The sequence below is a fragment of the Prionailurus bengalensis genome, chromosome B4 (assembly GCF_016509475.1).
Source record: "Prionailurus bengalensis isolate Pbe53 chromosome B4, Fcat_Pben_1.1_paternal_pri, whole genome shotgun sequence".
Classification (NCBI taxonomy): Eukaryota; Metazoa; Chordata; class Mammalia; order Carnivora; family Felidae; genus Prionailurus; species Prionailurus bengalensis.
This window is the reverse complement of record NC_057358.1, coordinates 83,524,367-83,551,480: the sequence shown is the minus strand read 5'-3', so window position 1 is coordinate 83,551,480 and position 27,114 is coordinate 83,524,367. Positions and strand designations below refer to the sequence as shown.

The following is a 27,114-nucleotide window of genomic DNA, read 5'->3' as shown; positions in this document are numbered from 1 at the left end:
GGGAGAGAGAGAGAAGGAGACACAGGACCTGAAGTGGGCTCTGTGCTGACAGCAGCGAGCATGATGCGGGGTTCAAATTCATGAACCACAAGATCGTGACCTGAGCCAAAGTTGGATGTTCGACGAACTAAGCCACCCAGGTGCCACCTTTTTTTTTTTTTTTAAAGATGGAAAGTTAGTATATAAGCCTTTCTGCTTTTTTTTTTTTTCAAAAAACATTTATTTATTTTTGAGAGACCAAGACAGAGCACGAGTTGGGGAGGAGCAGAGAGAGAAGGAGACACAGAATCGGAAGCAGGCTCCAGGCTCCCAGCTGTCAGCATAGATGCCAGTGTGGGGCTCGAACCCACAAACTGTGAGATCATGACCTGAGCCAAAGTCAGACGCTTAACTGACTGAGTCACCCAGGCCCCCCAGGACCTTTCTACTTGTATTAGTCAGCATAGGCTGCTAGAACAAAATACCAGAGAATGGGTGTCTTCAAAAACAGAAAATTAATTCTCATAGGTCTCCACGCTGGGAAGTCTAAGATTAAGGTGCCAACAAAGTAGGCTTAATTCTGAGGAGGCCTCTTCTCTTGGCTTGTAGACAACTGTTCTCTGGCTGTATACTCACAGGACCTCTTATATGTGCTAGGGAAGATGGAGCAAGCTTTCTCCATCTTATAAGGGCACTAATCCTATCAGATCAGGACCCCATCCGTGTAACCTCATTTGACTTAATTACTTCCTACAGACCCCATTCCAAATAAAGCTGCACAGGATTAGAGCTTCAACATATGAATTTTGGAGGGACACAGATATTCAATACATGACACTACTTTTCTAATATAAGCATTTAGTGCTACATATATATTTCCTTGTAAGTATGTATTTAGTTTGTATCCCACAAATTTTGGTATATTACATTTACATTTTTGTTCAGTTCAGAATATCTTCCAATTTTTCTTGAGATTACCTCTTTCACCCATGGATTATTTGGAAGTATGTTGTTTAATTTCCAAGTGTTTGGAGGTTTTCCTATAATATCTTTGTTATTGATTTCTAATCACATTCTGTTATGGTGAGAGAATGTACTTTTTATGATTTCAGTTCTTTTAAATTTGTTAAGGTTTTTTTGTGACTCAAGATAGATGGCCTATCTTGGTGAATGTTTACATGAGCACTTGAAAAGAATGAATATTCCATTTTTAATTGGAATATTCTATAAATGTCAATTAGATCCTGTCATTTGATGATATTTTTCACTTCTTCTATATCCTTGCTGATTTTTGGTCTAATGGGTCCGTCTATTCCAGGAAGAAGGGTCTTGAAACATCCAACTGTACTTGTGCATTTGTCTATTTTTTAATTCTAGTTCTGTTTTTGCTTTGTGAATTTTGAAGCTCTGTTGTTAGGTGCATAGATGTTTAGAACTGTCATCTTGATGAGATGCCCCTTTTATCATTATCTAATATTCTTTTTTATCCCTGGTACTTTCTTTGCTCTGAAGTATACTTTGGCTAATATTAATATAGCCATTCCAGCCTTTGTGTGTGTGTGTATGAGTATTTGTATAGTGTATCTTTTTTTGATCTTTTAAAATTTAAATTAATAGACTTTATTTTTTTAGAGTAATTTTAGGTTTATAGAAAAATTGAGGAGAAAGCACAGGGTTCCCATATAAGTCCTCCTCCAAAATACACAGTTTCCCCTAACATTTTGTATTAGTGTGGTACATGTGTTACAATTGATGAGCCAATATTGATACATTATTATTATTATTTTTTTTTTTTAATTTTTTTTTTCAACGTTTATTTATTTTTGGGACAGAGAGAGACAGAGCATGAACGGGGGAGGGACAGAGAGAGAGGGAGACACAGAATCGGAAACAGGCTCCAGGCTCTGAGCCATCAGCCCAGAGCCTGACGCGGGGCTCGAACTCACGGACCGCGAGATCGTGACCTGGCTGAAGTCGGACGCTTAACCGACTGCGCCACCCAGGCGCCCCTTGATACATTATTATTAAGTAAAGTCCATTATTTATATTAGGTTTCAGTCTTTGTATTATACAGTTCTATGGGTTTTCACTAATGTCTAATGTCTTGTATACACTATTAAAGTATCATATTGAGGGGCGTCTGAGTGGCTTAGTCAGTTGAGCATCCAACTTCGGCTCAGGTCATGATCTCACGGCTCGTGGGTTCAGGCTCCGCGTTGGGCTCTGTGCTGACAGCTCAGAGCCTGGCGCCTGCTTCAGATTCTGTGTCTCCCTCTCTCTCTGCCCCTAACCCACTCGCATTCTGTCTGTCCCTCTCAAAAATAAATAAACGTTAAAAAAAACACAAAGTATCATATTGTGCAGATTATTCTATTTGCCTTCAACCTGCCTATATCATTATTTTTGAAGTTTCTGTATTTCTTGTATTTGAACAGCCTCTGTCTTTTAATTGGCATTTTTAGACCATTTACATTTAATGTAATTATTGATATGTTTAGATTTAAGTCTCCCATAATATTTTTTTTCTTTATTCTTCCTATGTTTAATCCTCTGATGATATCCTTCTCCTGTCTTTAGAGTCATTAGAACATTTTGTAGTTTTCCATTTTAGTCATTTAAATTTATCTGTTAGATTTTGACTATACCTTTTTGTGTAGATTTTATTGGTTGCTCTAGGGATCTCTCTTTTTTTCTCAATACACACACCTAACTTATGGTCTACTTAGAATGAATACTTTGCCATTAGGTAGAATGTTGAAACCTTAATACCGTATCAGTTCCTGTCCTATCCCCCGCTTAATATTGTAGTTGTCTTATCTATTGCATTTATTGACATACAGTGAAAATTCCATGAGATAATCGTAGAATTTTGTGCTTGCAAATATCAAATATTTTAAAGAACTCAAGAGGAAGAGAATAGTCTATTATATGTAACCAGATATTTAGTATTTATATTTTTCTTTCTTTGTTCCTGGTCTTCTAAGATTAGGTGTATTATTCCCCATCTTTTTGAAGAACTTTTTTTTGGCCATTCTTTTATTTTATCTTTAAAAATTATTTTTCGGGGGGGGGGTGTGCATGTGGGGGAGGGATAGAGGGAGAGGGAGAGAGAATCCCAAGCAGATTCTGTGCTGAGGAGCCTGCCTTGGGGCTCAAACCCATGAACTGAGAGATCATGACTTGAGCCAAAACTGATTAGGATGCTCAACCAACTGAGCCACCCAGGTGCCACTGGCCATTCTTTGGGAACTGGTGTGCTGGCAATGAATTATCTTAGTTTTTCTTTATCTGGGAATGTTTTTATGTCATTTTCATTACTGAAGGATATTTTCTCTGGATATAGAATGCTATATTTCCTTTTAGCACTTTAAAATGTTATTTCCTGGGGCGCCTGGGTGGCGCAGTCGGTTAAGCGACCGACTTCAGCCAGGTCACGGTCTCGCGGTCCGTGAGTTCGAGTCCCGCGTCAGGCTCTGGGCTGATGGCTCGGAGCCTGGAGCCTGTTTCCGATTCCATGTCTCCCTCTCTCTCTGCCCCTCCCCCGTTCATGCTCTGTCTCTCTCTGTCCCAAAAATAAATAAACGTTGAAAAAAAAATTTTTTTTAATAAAATAAAAAAATAAATAAAATGTTATTTCCTTCTAAGCCCCCTTTGTGATGAGAAATATAAGGTCATTCAAATAATTGTTTCCTTAATAGGTAACACATCATTTTTCTCTGGTTGCTTTCAAGATTTTTTTTTTTTTGTCTTCAGTTTTAAGCCATGAGATTATTATAAATCCAGGGGTAGATTTTGTTTTATTTATCCTATTTGGGGATTGCTGAGCTTCTTGACTCTATATGTTTATGTCTTACAAATTTGTGAAGTTAAAAAAAATTTTTTTTTTTTACTATTTATTTTGAGGAAGAGACAGAGCACAAGTGGGGGAGGTGCAGAGAGAGAGGGAGACACAGAATCTGAAGCAGGCTCCAGGCTATGAGCTGTCAGCACAGAGCTGGATGCGGGGCTCAAACTCATGAACTGTGAGATCATGAGTTGAGCTGAAGTCAGACGCCTAACCGACTGAGCCACCCAGGTGCCCCTAAAAGTTTTTTTAATGTTTATTTACTTTTGAGAGAGAGAGAGAGAGAGAGAGAGAGAGAGAGAGAGAGAGCGCACGCGAGTCGGGGGAGGGCCAGGGAGAGAGGGGGACAGAGTATCTGAATTGGGCTGACAGCAAAGAGCTCAGTGTGAAGCTCAAACTCACCAACTGTGAGATCATGACCTGAGCTGGAGTTGTACTTTTAATTGACTGAGCCCTTAGACACCCCAAATTTGTGAAGTTTTTATTTTTTTTATTTTTTAATTTTTTTTAATTTTTTTTTAACATTTATTTATTTTTGAGACAGAGAGAGACAGAGCATGAACAGGGGAGGGGCAGAGAGAGAGGGAGACACAGAATCCGAAGCAGGCTCCAGGCTCTGGGCTGTCAGCACAGAGCCCGACGCGGGGCTCGTACTCATAGACTGTTAGATCATGACCTGAGCCGAAGTCCGATGCTTAACTGACTGAGCCATCCAGGCGCCCCGTGAAGTTTTTTTTTTTAATTAATTAATTTTTTTAAGTTTATCTATTTTGAGAGGAGAGAGAGAGTGAACATGTGCACAAGCAGGGGAGGGGCAGAGAGAAGGAGAGACAGAATCCCAAGCAGGCTCCTCACCATCAGTGCAAAAGCCTGATGTGGGACTTGAACTCATGAATGGTGAGATCATGAGCCGAGATGGAGTCGGGCACTTAACTGAATGTACCACCCAGGTGCCTCCCAGATTAGTGAAGTTTTTAAACATTGTTTCTTCAAATATTTCACCACACTCTTTATTCCCTCCTTTTGGGACACTGATGGCCCAAATATTAGACATTTTGCTATTGTCTTGCAGGTCCTTGATAATTTCTTTTTTTCCCCCCAATCTTTTTTTCTCTTTATTGTTCAGATTTGAGCTGATTCCTATGTAAGATTTTTTTTTTTAACATTTTATTTATTTTTTTTCAACGTTTATTTATTTTTGGGATAGAGAGAGACAGAGCATGAACGGGGGAGGGGCAGAGAGAGAGGGAGACACAGAATCGGAAACAGGCTCCAGACTCCGAGCCATCAGCCCAGAGCCTGACGCGGGGCTCGAACTCACGGACCGCGAGATTGTGACCTGGCTGAAGTCTGACGCTTAACCGACTGCGCCACCCAGGCGCCCTTTTATTTATTTTTGAGACAGGGAGAGACACAGCATGAACAGGAGAGGGTCAGAGAGAGGTAGACACAGAATCTGAAACAGGCTTCAGGCTCTGAGCTGTCAGCACAGAGCCCGATGCGGGGCTCAAACTCACAGACCGTGAGATCATGACCTGAGCCGAAGTTGGCTGCTTAACCGACTGAGCCACCCAGGCGTCCCGAGCTGATTCCTATTTAAGTTGCTATTGAAATTTTTTATGTTTATTTTTGAGAGAGAGAGAGTGAGGAAGGGGCAGAGAGAGAGGGGGACAGAGGATCTGAAGCAGGCTCTATGCTGACAGCAGAGAGCCAGCTTCAGGGCTCAAACTCACCATTCATGAGATCATGACCTGAGCCAAGTCAGATGCTTAACCGACTGAGCCATTCAGGCGCCTCTAATTGCTATTGGATCTTCAGATTTATCTGTGTTCAGTTTGAATTTGATCTGTCTGAAAATTCACTGGATTCTTCTTTCATTTCTGTTCTGCTGTTGAACCCATCAAGTGAATATTTATATTTTGGTTGTTATATTTTTCATTCTAAAATTTCCATTTGGTTCTTTTTATATCCTCTATTTTTTTTTTTTGAGACATTCTGTCTTACCATTAGTTTCAGGAATGCTTCCCTAATTTTTTAGGGAAAGATTTTCTTTTTTTTTTTTAATAAAAGAAAGTTATTATTTTAATCATAGGGATATTAGCTCAATATAGGGGGTATTTTTCATGCTTAAATACAATTCTCAAGTGATAGATTATCTTTCTATCTCCATAAAAATCTTTTAAAATACCTTTTTAAAATTTGAAGTATAGTTGATACACAGTGTTCACATTAGTTTCAAGTGTACAACATAGTGATTCAACAAGTCTGTATGTTATACTGCTGTTGGAGAATTTTTATAATAGCTGTTTTAATAGCTGTCAGATTTCTTATATCTGTGTCATCTCAATTTTGTATCTGGTCATCTCTTTTCCTATACAAATTGAAATTATCTTGTATCTTTTTTTTTTGTATGCTAAGTAATTTTTGGATTGTATTCTGGAAAATATGAATATTATATTACAAGGGTCTGGGTCTAGTTTACACTTGATCTTATCCAAAAGGCCGAGAAGCAATAGTCTGGGTGTAGTTTAAATACTAGGGTGAATGTTGGCTTTTATTTTAGCAGACATTTGACCTGGTTAGGTTCACCTTGCAAATTCTGTCCAGCTTTCAGTAGATGGTGATACTAAAGTCATTTGAGTTTTCTAAGCTTTTGCAGTACTATTTAGATTTTTTTAGCAGGTGCTCTACCCATTAACCCATCTGGGCCTTGAGTAGTGGTTATTCTCATAGTTCAGAGTGACTTTATTAGGAGATACATGCTGAATTATTTTATGTGTGAAGGGTCATTATGAGAACATCTCAAATAGTTCTGAAAAAAATTTACACACATGGATGCATGCACACATATGTACTAACCTGTATATGAATCTAGGTGACTCGTACTATTTTTGCAAAATCTCTGAATGTTAGATTTTCTCAAAAATTTGGAGGCAAAAGAGAAACATAGGTCAAATGCATGCCATTTTCTGCTTAAGAATTCCCAGTGGCTTGTCATCTCAAGTGAGATGGCCTCTCCTCTAAATGTAAAAGCCAGATTTCTATCAGTGGTCTTTTGTCCCTTCAAGATCAGCTTTCTGACCCCCTAATCACTTCATCTCATTCAGAATGAAAGCCAGATCCTTTTTTTCCCTTCTGTATGACCCCTAATGAATCTATCTCATATTCCTAGAGCTTATCATAGTGTCGGGCCCGTAGTAAGAACACAAGTACACAACCAATATATTGTTGAATGAACAACTAGTTGTCTTTGTGACAGGTTTTATTGTTTTTCTCAGGATGCCTGGATCCTACCATGTATTAGTTTGTGCTACTGAAGACTTTGCACCATTTATAATGTCCAGTTATAAATGTAGCAATAGTGGGGCGCCTGGGTGGCTCAGTCAGTTAAGCGTCTGACTTTGGCTCAGGTCATGATCTCACGATTTGTGAGTTCGAGCCCCACATCAGGCTCTGTGCCGACAGCTCAGAGCCTGGAGCCCTGCTTCAGATCCTGTGTCTCCTTCTCTCTCTGCCCCTCCCCTGCTTGCACTCTGTCTCTCTCTCTCTCAAAAATAAATAAACATTGAAAAAAATTAAAAAAATAATAAATGTAGCAATAGAGATTATTACTACCTTTCCTTGGGCTCTTAAAAATCAGGACCCAAGGTCACTTACGTGTCTTCTGTCCCATAGCCATGCATACTTTTAAGAACTGTTACTCTTCTGGAGCTCCTGGGTGGCTCAGTAGGTTGATCAGGTATGATCTCGCATTTCATGAGTTTGAGGGCTGCATGGGGCTCTGTGCTGACAGCTCAGAGCCTGGAGCTTGCTTCAGATTCTGTGTTTCCCTCTCTCTGCCACTCCCCCACTTGCACACTATCTCTCTCTCTAAAAAATAAATATTTAAAAAATTAATTAAAAATAATACTAAATAATAATAAAAATTAAAAGAACTATTACTCTTCTTTCCTGGTGTCTTTTGTATCACTTCCTTTTTTAAAGTTCTGTTTATCTTCATCCACATCCTTACACTCTATTCTTGTCCTTTTTCATTAATCAGTAAGATGCCATCACAGTTTCCTCTTCCCCCCATTTTATAGCCAAAGTCTTCCCTCCCCATCCTTTTGGAGACACATAGGGAGGGAGGAACAGATAGCTACTAGTATTCTGTGTTGCCTACCTATATAACTCACTGGAAATAAAATTCTCTGTCTAGGTTTGCTCTTAATTTCTGAAGTCCAACTTAGTAGCTTTTAAGCAAAGACCATTTCTCTGTCCTCAGTTATTTTACAGATTAGAAAAAGTCCAAGTAAATTTCAAAGTGAACTTTTAACTCCATACATATCTACAACTTGTTATTCTACTGTAATAAGACTTTATTTTGGCATCTCAACATATGCAGCAGGAAAGAACTGCTGCTGTGTCTTTAAAAGCTATCCTCAGAGCAGTGTGGAGGCAGGCATGTCACTGAAGTGCTTGAATGAGAGCGAGAAGACGAGTTGGGAGGGGTGCTCTTGCGGCCTGTGTGTGTGTGTGTGTGTGTGTGTGTGTGTGTGTGTGTGACTATTGGCAGAGCTCTGGGTGACATCCCTCTGAACAGCTGGGCCGTGGTCTGCTTCAGAGCTGCTTGTCAGAGCAATTAGCCTGCTGGAGACGCAGCAGCAAGGATCAGTAGCATTTCATTCAAGGGTGAAGGGGGTGGGAGGGGACCGTGGGTGGGGGAAGAGGCACAGGTTTCCCAGAAGGAATTTCTTCTGCAAAATTCCAGCAGAACAGATTCTTACAATGAGGTCTCCATTAATAATGTGAGCTTGCTGTTGGTTTAAGTGCAGATCCATCTGGGGTGAGTTTTGGATAATTTTCTTTCTTTATATAAAAGTCCTTGAACTCCACAGACTGAGTAGGGAAGAAGCTAGAAAGCTCTTTTTTATCTTAGTCAATTTAACTGTATTATACAAACTAGGAAAATTAGAGAATTCTCATATGTTAAGTTTTGTGGGCATTTTCATTTGCTGGGTTTTATTTTTAAAATATTTCAAAAATTAGGTTTGCTAGAACTTTTATTGTATTCAGATTCTACCTCTTCAATGGCTATTTCAGGCGATGCTTCATTCAGATTTAGCTTATGAGAATAGTGGTGATTTCTGTTCTCTTTGGTGATGCTGTTGACGCACATTGCAGGAAGCAGGGAATCCCCTATAAATATCCTTCACTGTGTCATTCCACAGCAATCCACACCCGGCTGGTGAATATATCTCTGTGTCCTATGTCTTTATGTAACTGCCCCCTAGTCTTTAACTGTGATAAGAAATATGTCGCCTTTGCCGTGTCTTGGAAGCTTTTTTTGATTTTGAACATGTTAGGAGGAACGTGTTCAGCCTTTTTACTGAAACATGCATTCTGACGTATTGAGCTTATAAGAATTTCCTGTGGGTTTACTGCTTCTTATTTTGGATTACTTGTTTGTTTCTTGTAATTGGCCTGTTTTTATTTGCTGGCCTTGGTTTCTAAAGAGTGCAGAGATGGGATTCCCTCTGCCTCCAGTGACGTAGTGATTTTGTTTGCAGTCTTTTTCTTCTGAGAGGGAGGGGACAGAGAGAAGGAAGAAGAAAATCCATCTGAAGCGGTGCGTTCTTCCATCGATGCCTTGATGATAACTGGGTTCCACTGAACAGAGCCGAAGCCAAAGTGGGATACTGTTAATGATAGCGATGCTATTTGGTTTGTTTCCTTTTAGAATAGGTTGGGGCCAAAGTCAGGATTGCTGAAGCATAGTGTTTGAATTAACCCTGTATGTCCTGCTTCTAAAGAATTTTACTTAATTGCTTTTTCTAAATATGGAATGAAAAAGGGCTCATAAGCAGGTTTCTGGAACCTCGCATCCATGAGTAATTCTAGGTTGAGCTTTGGAATTTGGAATTTTTCTACCTTATTTGCACTGGTCCTGAGCAGGCAGTTTGTATACTGTTTCTCAGACCTCAAAAAATAAGTAGATGGGTGAAATTCCTTGCTATTGTAGTTAAAGTAAAAACTCTCATTTTGAATGTATGGAGCTAAAGCAAAGCTTTAGGAAGAAATTGTTAGATATCCTCTTGGGTGTGAACCTAACTTACCTTTTTTTTTGGTTTAAGTAAGTGTTTGGGCATCCAGTTTCTTTTTATGCAACTCCATTTTAATACCATTGATCTCTGGAGGGCTGCCTGCAGAGGTCAGTGTGAAAAATTGAGTAGACTAGAGCCTAGGAAAATTTAAGATTTGCCTGTCTATGGGTGTGTTTGGGAGGCATATATGGAAAAGTACCTTTAAGGACTTGCTTGCCTATTTTCTGTCCTGACATGCTTTTCTGTTCTCTGCTTTCATTTTTTCTGTGTATGAAATGAAAAGAGTAATGTCTGCTGGACTTATATTCGGTCCTATTTTTATGGTAGTTCACATATATCAATATTTTTTACAGGCGTAAGTATTTCAAACTAACAAAATTATAATTTTATTTGGAGAGAAGTAGGGTAAGAAAAAGGAAGATAATCCTAGGGGAAACTGAGAGCATTCCAGAATAACCTTGCCAGAGACTGACTGGAGCTGTAAGAGTTAAGAGAAATTCCACCACATCCTTGCATCTCAGTATTGCAGCAAATATGTGGATAATTTCTTGCTAGCTTTTCAGGAAACCCCTGTGGTGGACAGCCCTATTAATCGTTGCTGGGAGACTGCTCTGACGTCACTGGGAGCAGTTCCCTGTCTGCAGCGAGGACAGGAATAGCCTTAGAGGGGGAAGAAAACTGCTGTGAAATTAAAAGATGACGGTTTTGTTAACTTGGTTTTCCTTCCATTTGGGAGTGGGTGGGATCGACCTAAAGTCTTAGATGTTTCAGTCATTAGCAGTGGAAAAATTACTAAGAGGTCTTTTTATTTCAACTGAAAGTGCCTTCTTTTTTCATCTTTGTTTTCTAACCATCAAGGTTTTGGAAAAGGTCAAGGCAAGAAAAGCTGTTGAAAGGTGTTGGAGAAGTAAGATTTCAGTTTCTTTTTATCCTTCCTTTTTTTCCACATTTTTTTTTTTTTTTTTTTTTTTTTTTTTGTTAAAGGGGGAAGAAAAGATCAAGAACTGCTTTTGCAAAAGGTGCTTACCATCACCCTATTTGGAATAATTTAAAATGTGATATATATCAAAAGAACTTTCTGGAAAAATTGATAGAGACTCTTTCTGTGCCTAAAACTTTTTACAGACTTCTTTCTGATGTTCTTCTCTCCTAGCTCCTAGCCTACCTACTAAATAGTCTATAGTTAAATAGTCTATTGGGAGGTGTGTTTTTTGTTTGTTTGTTTGTTTGTTTTGCCTCTTTTGTTTTGTTTTTTGTTTTTTGGAAAAGTATAGTGGCTAAATGCTTAGACTCTGGATTTACGCTGCTTGAGCTCAAATTCCAGCTATGCCAATTGCTGGTTCTCTGACCTTGGACAAATTACTTAATATCTCCATTTCTTCGTATGTAAAGTACATGAAATGAACATAATAATAGTATCCACCTGCTAGGGTTGTTTTGAGGATTAAAAGAGTTAGTGCATGTAAAGTCTTTAAAGATAGTTCCTGGTTTGCATTAGCCATTATTATTAATGTTTAGGAATGTACCATTTATATCTTCAGGTGACCAGTAATTTTTGAGAAGCCGGAGTGATTTTAAAGCCATGTAAGATACTGAGTTTTTTAAATGAATATTTGTATAATCTAAGTACTTAAGTTTAAAATTGACACAGTTCGTCCTTTGAGGAAGTATCTTTTCTAATTTGATGCTTATTATTTGAGGCCAAATTGGGAACATGTTCTCTCAGATTAATTGCTCTCTTTTTCGTTCCTTGGCCATCATTCATCTTTTGACTTCTGTCGATGATGATTGGTTGTTTTTTATTTTTTGTTTTGTGTTTTCCTTTGTACCATTGTTCTGATGTGCTTTAAAATCTTAGGACACTTGCCTTTGTTGTCTACCTCTGAAACTTTGTATCCTCTGCTTTTCTCTCTGTGAGTTGATGAGGTGATGCTCTTTTTCCATATATTTGTGACTGTAAGATTTATATGAAGTACTATATAGAAAGACTCCTTAAATTCACAAGCTTAAAAAAAAACTAAGACCTGGTGCAGGCCTGGCTGGCTCAGTCTATAGAGTATGTGACTCTTGATGTCAGGGTCATGAATTCAAGCCCACATTGGGTATAGAGCTTACTTTTTAAAAAATCTAGGATCTTAAATGATTGACCATATGTCAGATCACAAACAAATACTGAAATATTCAATATCTCCACACCCTTTTACCTTCTTATAGTTTCATAGTAAGGATTTAGAGAGTTATTTTTTTGTAGTTTTTGAGGCTTCATCTTTTGGATTGCTCTCTAATATCAAGGTATACTGACAAGAGCTAGTGAATGGTGTGTGTGTGACATTAACATAAAAGAGAACATTTTCCTGTGTAACTTTTTGTCCTTTCCTCCGTATTAATTTTCTTAGGCCAGTGAGTCTAAAGGAGTACAGGGTATATATTTTTTTCTAGTGCAATATATAGGAAAGAAGAGTTAATGTCACTAAAATGGGGCATGAGTTGAAGAAAAGTAGAAACTGAGAAGCCCTACCTGGGTGAATGTCCTTAAAGTCATGGGATGTGTGAAGTGGACATTATTATGTTCCTGGGGGAACAGTTGAGAAACACTACAGATAGTGTGGCTAGCCTCGCTTCTGTTAACTGGAGTGAACCTGGGGGGACGTTTTTTACCCCCAGAACTCTTGAATATTTATTCTAGGGAGTTGATGAGAAATGTGAATAAAGACTTAAGTACAAAGATGTTCATCACAGCATTATTTTATTATAAAAAGTAACAGCTTTCCTCAATATCCAATAATAGGAAAATAGTTAAAAATTATGGTACATGTGGGGTACCTGGCCAGCTCAGTTGGTAGAGTGTGCCTTTCATGATCTCAGGATTGTGAGTTTGAGCCCCATATTTGGGTGTAGAGATTACTTAAAAATAAAACCTTAGGGGCACCTGGGTGGCTCAGTTGGTTGAGCGACCAGCTCTTGATTTCTGCTCAGGTCATGATCCCAGTGTCGTGGGGTCACACTCCATGCTCTGCTTGGGATTCTCTCTCTCCCTCGGTCTCTGCCCCTCCCCCATTAGCGCTTTCTCTCTCTCTGTTCTTAAAACTTAAGAAATGACTGTTTTTAAAAGTAATAATGGAGAAAATGGCCACAGTTGTATTTTTGTCACAGTTTTAGTAGTAGAAAAAATCATGGTATAAAGATGTTCTATGTAATGTAAACTATAAAAATTATTAGTTATGGGGGCACCTGGGTGGCTCAGTCGGTTGAGCGTCCGACTCTTGATTTTGACTTGGGTCATGATCCCAGGGTCATGGGATCAAGTCTCGTGTCAGGCTCCACTCTGAGCATGGAGCCTACTTGGGATTCTCTCTCTCAACCTCTGTCCCTCTCCCCCACTCGTGTGCACGCTCACTCTCTCTCTCTGATTAAAAATATATATATGTGTGTATATTAGATACGGAAATATATGCAATGTGATTGTAAATTACATACAAATATGGAAACAAAATTTAGAAAAATATGTCTGAAAATACTGTTATTAATAGCAGTTATCTCTTAGTTATAGATTATGGTTGTTTTTTCTTTTCTTTTTGTGTGTGTTTTCTATAAATATAAATTAAGCCTATAATACTTTTCTGATCTTAAAAGAAAGATGAAAACATCTTAAATCCTGGGGCACCTGGGTGGCTCAGTCGGTTAAGTGTCCAACTTCGGCTTAGGTCACGATCTTGCAGTTTGTGAGTTCAAGCCCCGTGTCGGGCTCTGTGCTGACAGCCCAGAGCCTGGAGCCTGCTTCAGATTCTGTGTCTCCCTCTTCTCTCTGCCCCTCCCCTGCTCATACTCTGTCTCACTCTGTCTAAAAAATAAATATTAAAAAAATTTTTAAAGAAAAAAATTTAAATCCTTACTGTTAGTATCTGAAAGTAAATTTTCAAAATGTGTGAAAGTGAAGATAAATGTGATAGAACTTATATAAATTCCTTATATAAATGGAACACAGTAGATGCACAATAAATGATCGCTGCTGCAGCTGTTTTTGGTACTTGAGGAAAATGGCCTCCTCTGACCAGAGCCCAGGGCTTTCACATTGGAAGACAGCATCACTGAGAAAATAGCCTATTCATGCAGCTTCTTGTGCTTCTGAGATTAGTAAATATGCTGTTTTTCTCTGCCTACTGGCCCAGGATTTTTTTTTAGAAAAGGGAACAAAATGTTTGGGTTTTCTGTTACAAAGGTATAAAGGCAACTGATCTAGAGAGAGGGCTGGTAGTGATTTTTTTTTTTAGCTTTGATATTATGATTCCCACTACAAGTTAACATTTTACCTCTTTGCTGTCTGTCTCTTTAACAACCTTAATTCTCTTAATAGTGCCTCAATTCATTGGAAATTTGAAACCGTGTAACAGGAAATGTTTTCTCTGTTCTAGGAGTTTCTAGAACTCTGTCTGTTGCTTCTCATGTTAGTCTGCTAACATGGGTTAGCATGCTAACTATGGGTCCCTTGGAACTCAGTGCTGACAAAAGAGATGTAGACCTCTATATGCTTTGGACTTGTTTGGGAACTGAGATGTGCACGTAAGAAACTATATTCAGCATGTGAAAAGCATACTGGAAATATATGTGTGGATCACTGATTTAGTGGGCATTAGTATCAGATAGTAACATTTGACTATTCTCCATACTTCTTCATACTTCTTTTTAAAATTTTTTAACGTTTATTTTTGAGAGAGGGAGAGAGAGAGCGCATGCGACAGAGAGTGCGAGAGCGTGCAAGTGGGGAAGGAACAGAGAGAGGGAGACATAGAATCTGAAGCAGGCTCCAGGCTCCAAGCTGTCAGCATAGAGCCCAGTGTGGGGCTCGAACCCACCACAAACCATGAGATTATGACCTGAGCTGAAGTTGGACGCTTAACTGAATGAGCCACCCAGGCCCCTAAACTATACTTCTTAATAATAAGTGACTTGTACAATAAATACAAGTTTAGTAAATAATCACAGAAAGAATGATTGTAGTCTCTTACCGTGGCCTTTGTGTCTGAAACCATGTTCTCTTCTGTAATGCAAATAATATGAATGTACCTAATGCTACTGGACTGTATACTTAAAAATGAATAAAATGGTAATTTTTATGTTATGTGTATTTAGCACAATTAAAACAAAAAGCCACAACAATGTGAGCCAGATGGAAATGTACAGTTTCCAAGCTAATTTTGACCCCGACCTTTTAGATTCTGTCTACTTTTCAGCATTCACTTACCACCATATACCAGCAGGTGGGGACCAGAGTTGCTTGTTGCAGCCAGAAATATTTATCAGTTATTGGTGAAAAGCATGCTGGAAAGCAGAATATGTTGTATTATGTCAGGTGGATTTTAGAATGTCAGTGAACTCCTCTAGGGAGAATGATGGGTTATTTCAGTCTAGTCTCCTTAACTACTTTGTAATTCTCTTGCTTCCACTTTGTTTCAGTGAGGTCTACAGCTGATGGAGAAGGAATAGGGACATATGGTATGTGAAGAGCAAATGTATTATTTCCTCATTTGGACACGGCAGTCTTTTTCTCTAAGCATAGTAGAGGATGGTAGGGGAGGGGAATGTAGAGAAGAAGACATCACAGAATTTGAAGGACGATATGAACTGTGATTTAAGAAATAGGGGCAATAAGAACCTGAGATCTGTGAGTTTTGAGGCTCACTTTAACAGTTCAGAAAAAATGATGGGAAACTTACAAAATTAGCTGCCTTTTCTCCTCCTCCTCCCTCTCCTCCTTCCCCTCCCCTCCCCCCCCCCCCCTTCTCTTTCTCCTTCTTCTTCTTCCTCTTCAAGTTTATTTATTTTGAGAGAGAGCTTGCATATGCATGCAGGGAAGGGGCAGGACAGAGGATCCCAAGCAGGTTCTGTGCTACCAGCACAGAGCCCAGTGCAGGCTGAACCCAAACCGTGAGATCATGACCTGAGCTGAAATCAAGAGTTGGACGCTTAACTGACTAAGCCACCCAGGGCCCCAAAGGTTGGCTGTCTTAAGTTAAAACTTTTAGCTCTCTCTATATATTATCGCCTGGGAAGCTTCAATACTGTGATTTCAGCTGGGCAGCACTCCCCTAATACTAATCTTCAATTTATCTTGGTGTTGGTTTTTCACAATTTAAGGATTCCTGAATTTCTCTACTGAAATTAAACAAGGGAAATCTCTGTGGAGTTTTGGAGATCCCTTGTTATTTGCATAGATTCATTGTCATTGCTATTCACTCTTTCCTTCCACTGTTCATTTTTAGCATATCAATGGCAGGATTTTTTATTTGTCTGAGGAGACTACTTTTTGACAGTATTTGTAGCAGTTTCTGTGAAAAATACTTTATTTAAAAAAAAAAAAAGGCAGAGGAAATCTTATCTTGTAGCTCTTAGTGATAGAGCCTGTTGCCATGGAGTCCTGGATCAGATTGGCTGATCTGGGGGCCAATGAGCAGAAAGAACATAAACATATCATTATTTAACCTTGCAGAATTCATTTACCGAGTGATATATGACATTAATACCACAACTGTACATAGAGCTGTGAAACAAAATGTTTCAAGAATGGTGTAAAGTGTTTTTCTCTTCTCTTTCAAAATTTGCAGTTTAATATAAACACTGTAATGATACATTATTTTCCTAATGTGATTTGATTGGAAGAAGATATAGTAGGAAACACCTATCACCTATTTGTGAATCAGGCTGCTGCTGCAGTCAGTGGAGCTTAGGCCAAGTCTAAGTCAAACTCTGGCCTTCTAGACCAGAGGAGATTGGGCTTTGTATCTAGAGAGCCCTTGCAAATTTTGGTAGCTTTCAAGCTGAGTCGGAAATTGGCAACTTTTTTCTTACTTTCTTTTCCTTGTTTCTCTTCCACTCTGATATGGTAGATCCCTGTTGGTATTATATTAGCACACCATTTCTCTGGAGTTAGAGAATTAGCTGGGAGTTGCTTCCATGTTTTCTGTCTTCACTTTCCTAGCTTCTTCATACTTACTGACTGACATAGGTCTGGGAGATTTCACTCAGTCGGTGTTAGTTCTTTGTCATAGCAAATCATGGCATGTTATCCTTTCCTGTACCTTATTGCTTTAGAGATTGAGTCAGTCATACTAAGAAAATTCCCTCTCTAGATCTTGTAAATGGAAGAAGTCAAGAGTATTATGTTTCTCATATTTTATATCAGGGAATTTACATTTTATATCAGAAATTATGGTGAGTCTTGTTCTCTTCTCCAGTGCTGCCATGCTTGGCTCTTTACAGACTTGAAGGACTGACACAGACCTCAAGAGGTCCATGGGTTTGTTCTTTCTCCTCTTTTGAGGTATTCGCATCTCTATGAGGGAGATGTGAACTTTTCATTATACTGTCACTTTCTATCTCAGAGAAGGAAGAAAACAAACTTCAGATTTATCTGTTAAGCAGAGAGAAGCAAAAAGTCTGTTTGGTATCTGATTGAGTAACTTTTTGTGGGGGAGGCCTTAGGGGAGTACGTTAAGAAGCATTTGGGGTTTTATAATTTTAGTTATTGCGACCAGAGAAGGCTCACTGAGATGGCATTTCAGTAAAGACCTGAAGAGAAAAAGTAAGCAAGCCATGCTGTTATATGGAAAACGATCATTCCAGGCAGAAGGAAGGAACAGCAAAAAGTAATCACCATAAAGTGGGTTTAGGGCATGGGGGAGCCAGTGTGACTGGACCTGCAAAAGTTGGGGGGGTGGGTAATAAGAGTTGGGGTCAGAGGGCAAACTGGTATCAGATTATTTAAACTTTTGTAGGTCATTTTAAGCACCTCTGCTTTTGCTCTGAGATGAGGAGCCATTGGATGGTTTTAAGCAAAGGTGTAACATGATCTGAAAATGTTTTTTCATAATCACTCTGGCTGCTATGTTTAGAAAATACTGTAGGGGAGCAAGATTGGAAGCAGGAGACCAGTTAGAAGGTTATTGCAGTCATTCCGCCAAGAGAGATGGTGGTTTGTACCAGGGTGGTAGCAGTGGAAGTGTAGGAAGTCATCGGATTTTGGATATATACTTTGAAATTAGAGTCAACAAAATTTGCTGTCTGATCAGTTTGATCCTCAGTTTACTCTTCTATAAAAAAGGAATGATGATATCCATTTGTAAAGTGTCTAACTCTGCACACAACAGAGTGATCAATGATCAGCATTCTAGAAGTGAGGGCTCCTTAGGATCTGAGCCAACAAACATTGGGTATTCTTTACATATCATGGATAACAGAGTCTGAAGGAACTAGGCACTCTTCAGTGATCTCTTGCCTTAGGTCTGTGCTTACAGCTATATCAAACATTGGAGTTCTTTCTTTTGGAAAGAAACAGTCTTTCCAACTGAATTGACTGTTTATTTTTTTTTCCGGGAGGTGGGGGAGGGGGGTAGGCTCCTACGTGGCTCAGTCGGTTAAGCATCTGACTTCGGCTCAGGTCGTGATCTCAGGGCTCGTGGGTTTGAACCCTGCATCAGGCTGTGTGCTCAGAGCTCAGAGCCTGGAGCCTGCTTTGGATTCTGTGTCTCCATCTCTCTCTGCCCCTCCCCCGTTCACACTCTGTCTCTCACTTTCTCTCAAAATAATGTTTATTTATTTTTTGAGAGAGAGAGTTGCGAGAGCACACGAGTGGGGAAGGGGCAGAGAGAGAGGATCCCAAGCAGGCTCCACACTATCAGTGCAGAGCCCAAGGTGAGGTGGGGCTCAGTCCTACAAGCCATTGAGATGATGACCTGGACTGAAATCAAGCTGGACGCTTAGCCATCTGAGCCACCCAGGTGCCCCGACCTGAACTGATTTTTTTGTAAAAAGCAGTTTTGTTTTGTTTTTTAAATGTTTATTTTTTTGAGAGGGAGAGAGACAGAGTGCGAACAGGGAAGGGGCAGAGAGAGAGACACACACACACAGAATCCAAAGCAGGCTCCAGCCCTACGTGGAGCTCCAACTCATGAACCATGAGATCATGACCTGAGCTGAAGTTGGATGATTAACTAATGACTGAGCCACCCAGACACCCTGCAAAAAACAGTTCTTAAAATACCAAAGGACCAAGAAAAATAGGAAGCCAACACTAAGGGGTAAATAAAATTTCCTTTTCTCTTTCTTGCAGTCTTTACTCTCCGCTTATCATTAAAATAGATAAGAGTCTCACCTCTTCAATATCAGTAGCTCCTGTACTGATTGGGAAAAGGGTGTATACAAGATGCCAAGGAAAAAAGGTCATTCATTTATCTTCCTCTTCCTTCTTAATGTGGAATGTGATGAAGAGGAACTAAAATTTATTGAATACCTACTGTGTATGGGTCCATTGCATTCGTTATCTCACATGTTTTTGCAATGGCTCTGTGAGATGTGCATTATGCCTAATCTTACAAATGAGGAGGCTGAGGCTCAGTTACATGATTACTAAGTTTTGGAAACAGTCTCGTAGCCAAATTCACGTCAAGCTACAAAGTCCATAAATTTATCCACTACAATGTGCTTGCTGCCTCCTACATTCTGGAGATTGAATGTTATTTTGTTGGGCACTGCCCCTAATTCACCCTATTATTATGTTTAGCCTTTTCCTTGCAGCAGAGGTAGCATTAGAGCCCAAGAGTAGTGATGCTCTTATATCCCCCATAAAATGCCAACTTTTGGATTGCCTATTGGCACAGTCAGTGGAATATGCAACTCTTGATCTTGGGGTTGTGAGTTCGAGCCCCATGTTGGGTGTAGAGATTATTTAAAAATAAAATCTTTTAGGGGCATCTGGGTGACTCAGTTGGTTAAACATCCAACTCTTGATTTCGGCTCAGGTCGTGATCTCATAGTTCATAAGTTTGAGCACCATGTCAGGCTCTGCACTGACAGCACAGAGCCTGCTTGGGATTCTGTTTCTCTGCCCCTGTCTTACTCGTATGAGCTTGCTCTCTCTCTTTCTCTCTCAAAAATAAATAAATAAACACTAAAATAGTTTAAAAAATAAAATCTTTAAAAAAATGCCAACTTTCCCTTATTTTACCTCTTTCCTTTCAAGTACATATAAGCTCTAGTGTTGCTACAGGATTCCTTGCTTCTAGGAATTAAGGAATTTTTTTTTAAATCAGAATTACTTAGTATATGTGTGTGTGCATGCGTGTGCCTAAATAGTATCTTAAATAAGAGTGAAGTGTATTTTTCTCACATTCAGGAAATCTAGGGGAGTCCTTCTAGTCTGACTGCTGTAGTCAAGGACCCTGGTTTCTTCTGTCTGTTGCCTCACAACCTGTGGTTTTCAATCCTAGTATCATCTCACAGTACCAGATGGCTGCTAATGCACCAGCCTTTACTTCTACATTTAAGCAAGCAGGAATTAGGGAAAAGTAAAGAAGGGCTACCCACTTCCTTTAAGGATACTTCATAGAAGTTGTATTTACTACTTGTATTAATTTCCTAGGGCTACCATAACAAAATACCACAGACTGAATGGTTTAACAACAGAATTCATTTTCTCATAGTTCCGGTGGCTAGAAGTCCAAGATCAAGGTGTTGGCAGATTTGGTTTCTCCAGAAGGCTATGTCACATGGTTTTTCCTCTACCCATACATCTCTGATGTCTCTTTGTGTATCTAAATTTCCTTTTCTTACAAGAATACCAGTCAGATTAGATTAGGGTCCACTCTAACAGCCTCATTTTAACTTAATAACCTCCTTAAAGGCCCCGTCTCCAAATACAGTCACATTCTGAGATACTGGGGGTTAGGGCTTCAACATAGGAATTTAGAGAGGCACATAGTTTAATCCATAGCACTGCTTCTTATGTCTCATGGACTAGAACTTAGTCATGTGCTCCTATTTAGCTACAGTGGAGGTTGGGATATGTGTTGCTTTTTTCCAGGCAGCCATGTGTCCAGCTAAAAACCACTTCTTTTAAGGAAGAAGTGATTGGATATTGCCAAGTAAATAGCAGACTCTCCTTTGCAGCAGAGGCTTAAGGAATAATGATTCTTAAAGGTTCCTGGCTCCTTTATATGAAATTAGATTGTTCTTTTTTCACTTCCCTGGCCAATCTCTCATTCAATTTTATATTTTGAAATAATTCTTTTAATACTAAATTGTTGGCTTAGGTGTCCTCCCTACCTAACAAGCGGTGGCATTGACCTCTAAGGTCATCACAGTAGGGCAAGATAGATTTACCTGCATGGCGGTTAAGTTAGTAATAGAAGGCATCCTGAAATGCCATGGACAGTAGGTAAATCGTGATTTTTATTTATTTTTTTTTTCTTTTCCAGAATGTCTTCTCTGGATTGACTTGGGAGCAATTTTGCCAGGGCACGGGAAAAGACAGTGTGAACTTTCAAGGTCCTTTCCATCCCTGAGATTCTGTGATATTTTCTACATAGCAGCATTACTATGATAAAGCTAAAGAAAATGGAAGCAGCAGAAGGAAAGGCCCCCACTGCTGTTCTTTGCTTGAAAGAGGAGGAAATTTGATTTGTTCTGTTTTGCCCACAGAAGTAAAATGGGCATTTTTGGTAAAGAATGTAGAGGAGCTGGTAGAAATTATAATGAAGCCCAGCATTCCAGTCCATTGATCAAAAGCACCTGCAGTTCTTATTTCAGGGCAAGTACAGCCATAACATATTGAACAAAGGAAGAGGGTACATGTCCAGAACATTTTAATCTTGTTTCTCTCTTTACTTTGCCTAAGGAATTGCTCTGGACATCAGCCAATGCCTGTGGCCTTCCTTACACATCAGTGAATCCTTTTGCATTTATAGAGCAGAGTGATTTTCTTAACACTTCCCTGATTTAGAAAATTGGCACAATTGTTATTATTGTTGTTATTTTTGTTTGCCTAGTACTAGTGAAGCCTGTGACAGTTGACTTTTGAAGTCCTTAAAGGACTTGGTGCCTGTCACATAGCTGTAGACTTACATGTTCCATTAAGTACTTTACTGCCTTTTCCCCCATATTCTGCTTTCTCTCTTTGAAGAGAAGGGAGTGTTGGACCTTAGGGCCTTCTTTCATGTCCTCCAGGGCTGTTGAGCCATTTACCTCTTTAGGCATGCAGTTATCATACTGTTGTTGGTTTTTGTGCTTTGAGCACTGTAGTAGAAAGAACATAGGATTTTGCCACAAGAAGAGCTGGGTTTGAACTCTGTCTCTTTATATACATGGTATGTCCCTGAGCAATTCATGTAGTATTAGGTAGTATTTCATTCAAAAATGGAAATAATATTTTATACCTTGAGAAGGTCAAATAAAATACTTTCTATAAACTAAAAAGTATGAAGTCATGAGGAGTGACCCAGATGGAGGGGAAAGACAGGAGAACTTAGAAACCTAATTTTTGAACCCCAAAATTTGTCCCCACTGACACTCTCTGAAGAGAGGCCTCAGACCTAGGCACCCTTCTCATCCCACGCTTCATACCCCAACACTCTTGAATGTCTACCTTGGGACACCTACAACTTTAGTATTAGACATAGCTAGGTTGGAATCCTGCCCTTGGCCCTCTTGTGTTAACTTGGGAAAGTTATTTAATTCCTCTCAGCTTTAGTTTCTTCATCTAAAAAATGTCCTGCTAAGGAGTTTTGTTTGGATTAAATAAAATAATGTATAGAAACAATAAATCAAAGTCATAGAAAGAATGTAGACCTTGGAATCAGACAGTACCAGAGTTCTGGTCTGGTCTGTCTGTCACTTAGTAGTGTTGTGACCTTGTGGAGTTGCTTACCTACTTTGGTGAATATGAGTTGAGGTGCATAAAGCACCAGATTCATAATTGTGTTCAGTATACATTAGTGTTGTTTTCCTTTTCTCCCAACTCCAGTCAAAAATTAAGAATAGGCTTGCCATGCATGAGCACATAGACTTGTTTGGTTTTGTTTTCACCCTGCCATTTTAACTGCATAGATGTTTTGTCCCCATTGTCTTGACTCCTAAGAGCGTGTGTGTATGTGTTTAAGTAACATATAATAAAATGCACAAATCTTTAGCATTCAGTTAATAAGGCCTGACAGTTGCATACACCCATGTAACCATAACCCCAAACACGATAGCATATTTTTATCATTTTTGAAGGATCCCTTATCCTAGTATTTTACCCCCAAATCCTAAGCAAGCACTTTCTTTCTTTTTTTTTTTTTTTAAATTTTTTTTTTAACGTTTATTTATTTTTGGGACAGAGAGAGACAGAGCATGAACGGGGGAGGGGCAGAGAGAGAGGGAGACACAGAATCGGAAACAGGCTCCAGGCTCTGAGCCATCAGCCCAGAGCCCGACGCGGGGCTCGAACTCCCAGACCGCGAGATCGTGACCTGGCTGAAGTCGGACGCTTAACCGACTGCGCCACCCAGGCGCCCCCTCTTTGTTTTTTTTTTTATAATTTAACTTTTTTTTTTTTTTAAACTTACATCCAAATTAGTATATAGTGAAGCAATGATTTCAGGGGTAGATTCCTTAATGCCCCTTACCCCATCCCACAGCCTCTCCCCCCATCCCCCTTACCCCATCCCCCCTCCCACAACCCCTCCAGCAACGCTCAGTTTGTTCTCCATTTTTATGAGTCTCTTTTGTTTTGTCCCCCTCCCTGTTTTTATATTATTTTTGTTTCCCTTCCCTTATGTTCACCTGTTTTGTCTTTTAAAGTCTTCATATGAGTGAATTCATATGATTTTTGTCTTTTTCTGACTAATTTCATTTAGCATAATACCCTCCAGTTCCATCCACTTAGTTGCAAATGGCAAGATTTCATTCTTTTTGATTGCCAAGTAATACTCCATTGTATATACATATACCACATTTTCTTTATCCATTCATTCATCGATGGACATTTGGGCTCTTTCCATACTTTGACTATTGTTGATAGTGCTTAAGCAAGCACTTTCTGATTTAAATCACTATAGTTTAGTTTTGCCTGTCCTTGAACTTCTTATAAATGGACCTACGTATTTTTTTTGAACTGAGTTCTGCTTTATTTTACTTACCATAATAATTTTGAGATCCATCCATGTTTTTGTGTATTTCAGTAATATGGCCAGCAAAGTTCCCTAGTCTCACTGGTAATGATTGAGTCACTTCTTTCTTCCCAAACCAGTCACAAAAAGGAAACAGTTACCATAGTTGGTGTACCTAATTAAGGTCCATCTCCTAGGGCTCAGGGGTAGCTATGGTCACTTTCCCTAATCATGTGTCCTCAGAGGAAGGCAAGCACCAAAAGTTCATTCTTTTTTATTGTGGCACAGTATTCAATGAACATACAATTTGTTTATCTATTCTCCTGAGCCCTTAGATTTTAAACAATTTAAAAAATATGCATATCAATTGGGAATAATTTCTCTTGATACACAAATTGGTAAAGGACAGGAAAGTTTACAGGAATTTTGCCACAGGGTAAGTCAGAATTTTTAGCCTCTACCTCTTACCTTCTTGCTTACATTCTTTGTACTTGACCATGGATTAAAAGGGAGAAAATGCCCTTCTGTCTCTGAGTGTCCCCTATATAATAAATTCTTTTTGGCCTCATGCCTAGAAAGTTGTTTATGAGTTGATGGAAGGATATACAATTTCACTGTGCTCTGGAAGGTACTTACCTTGGCAGTTAAAAAATTTATGGGGAATATGCAGTATTCTCCCTGAAAAAATTGTCAGATTTTGGCTCCTAATCATCCTCCCCTGTATGATCCTATTTCCTCACTCTCTCCTTGCCCCCCACTTCTGACAGTCCCCTCTCCACAGCTTTGAGCCACTGAGTGTTCTCAGGAGACATTCTGTCTTAAAGTTGTGCTGTTTGCCTGGATGAAATGTACAATGTGCACAAATAGGTTGTAGGAAAACACATATCTTGGCTCTCCTGGGACATTAATGTCTTTGCTTTGTTCTAGTCAAGTTACATATGAAATAGTTCCTTTCTTTTTCTGACCGTCCCAAGCCCTTCATTCTCTCTCTCTATTGAGTAACCCATGAAGAGTGGAAATTACTTCTCTGCTTTTAACCCTTCTCTTACTAGCTTTATTCTTGCTCCTTAAGACTTTTTTTTTTTTTTTTTTTTTTAGTTAATAAATTGTCTTTTTCTTGTCCCTCAGCTGCAACTTTTGCTTTTTGCGTTGGAGAATTTGTTGCCCCAAGAGAAAGGAGAGACTTCTACATAGGATTGCAGGACTAGAAATGGCCATAGTTAAAGGTTATTTTGGAGAACAAAAGAGAGCCACAGCTCAAGCAATACAATTTTGAACTCAGTGTATTTTTCAATGAGTAATAAGTGTATTTTTCAACGAGTAATAACACTATCTCTTATAACTAGCCTTTGTTAACTTGAGGATGGTTTCTTTTATCTAGACGCAAAATGGTGAGGAAACTTAAGACCATGTGATTTGAAGACCTGACTTAACAGTATTCCATGAACATACAACAATTTATCTATTCTCCTGAGCCCCCAGATTTTAAACAATTTAAAAAATAGGAGTATCAGTTGGGAGTAATTTACTCTTGATATACAAATTGGTAAAGGACAGGAAAGTTTACAGGAATTTTGCCACAGGGTAAGTCACAATGTTTAGCCTCTAGCTATTATCTTCTTGCTTAACATTCTTTCTACTAGGCCATGGATTAAAAGGGAGAAAAAGCCCTTCTGTCTCTGAGTGTCCCCTCTATATTTTAATAGACACTTTTCCAAGAAGTGTCTTCCTAGCCCTCCCAAGAAGACATCCAGATGGCTACAGATACATGAAAAGGTGCTCAACATTACTCGTCATCAGGGAAATAAAAATCAAAACCACAATGAGATACTACCTCACACCTGTCAGAATGGTGGCAAGGATGCAGAGAAAGGGGAAACTTTTTGCACTGTTGAGAATGCAAACTGGTGCAGCCACTCTGGAAAACAGCATGGAGGTTCCTCCAAAAGTTAAAAATAAACTATCCTACGACCCAGGGGTTGCACTACTAAGTATTTATCCAAAGGATACAAAAATGCTGATTCGAAGAGGCACATCCATCCCAAGGTTTATAGCAGTACTGTCGACAGTAGCCAAAGTATGGAAAGAGCCCACATGGCCATTGACTGATGAATGGACAGAGAAGTTGTGGTATATATACACAACAGAATATTCCTTGCAATCAAAAAGAATGAAATCTTGCCATTTGGAACAACGGGAATGGAACCAGAGTATATTAGGCTAAGTGAAATAAGTTAGAGAAAGACAAATACATGATTTCACTCATATGTGGAATTTAAGAAATAAAACATAAGCAGATGAACTTAGGGGAAGGGAAGGAAAAATAAAAAGAGAGGGAGGCAAACCATAAGAGACTCTTAAATACAAAGAACAAACTGAGGGTTGCTGGAGGGCTGTTGGGTGGAAGGAAGGACTAAAGGGCTAAATGAGTCATGGGCATTAAAGAGGACACTTGATGGGATGAGCACTGGATGTTATATGTAAGTGATAAGTCACTGGGTTCTACTGCTGAAACCAGTACGACACTATACATTAACTAACATGGATTTAAATTTAAAAAATAATAATGCCTAAAAAAAGAGAGAGAGAGTGAGAGGCTGGGAATATTTAGAAAAAGAAGATAAAGTTGTCTCCCGTATGGGACTCACATGGTAGCAGGATTAAGCTTGTTCTTTATGACTTACCCAGAGAACTAAACTGGGGCCAGTGGCAGAAAGAATAGGAAGATGAGTTTTGCCTCTTTATAATTTCCCCCCAAAAAAGGTTTGTTTTTGGAGAAGACTTTCCCTTCACTAAAAGTATACAAACGGTTAGGACGACCATTTTTCAGACTTGATGATTCAGGAACCTGACTGAGAAGGACTATGGATGTAGAAGGATGGAGGTAAATGAGAACGCCTCTGAGTCCCCTTCCAGTTATGAGATTCCATGATTCCTTTGTATCTCTGGTGGACTTTCCATTCTGCCTAGTTTTTGGACATCTGTCCCCGTAGTGGAAGTATTGGATAAAGGTTAAGAAAGCAAGTGCTAAAGCCAAATTTCCTGGCTTTGAGCCCTGTTCTACCATTTACCAGTTCAATAACCTTACATTACTTAACTTCTCTGTACCTCAGTTTACTTATCTATAAAATAGTGATAATAAAATATGTATCTCATAAGATTGTTGTAAGATTAAACAGGATACATAAAACACTTTAGGATAGTGACACAGTGTAAGCACTCCAAAAATTTTAGCTGATTATTATCATCTTTCTGTCAATTATTTCTACTTCTAAAGCTGGGCTTTTCT

General features: G+C 39.1%; 1 protein-coding gene across 26 annotated transcripts in view; it reads left to right on the top strand.

The window, feature by feature from the left end:
• Positions 1-27,114, top strand: part of R3HDM2 (R3H domain containing 2) — a 162,918-nt gene that overhangs the window by 87,683 nt on the left and 48,121 nt on the right. For 3 of the 26 annotated variants that reach the window (XM_043564549.1, XM_043564550.1, XM_043564554.1), the window contains one exon: positions 21,156-21,225. The exons of the other annotated variants lie outside the window; for them this stretch is intronic. The gene's annotated coding sequence lies outside the window, so the exon portion shown is untranslated. The remainder of the gene's footprint in view (positions 1-21,155; positions 21,226-27,114) is intronic. 26 annotated transcript variants of the gene reach the window in all.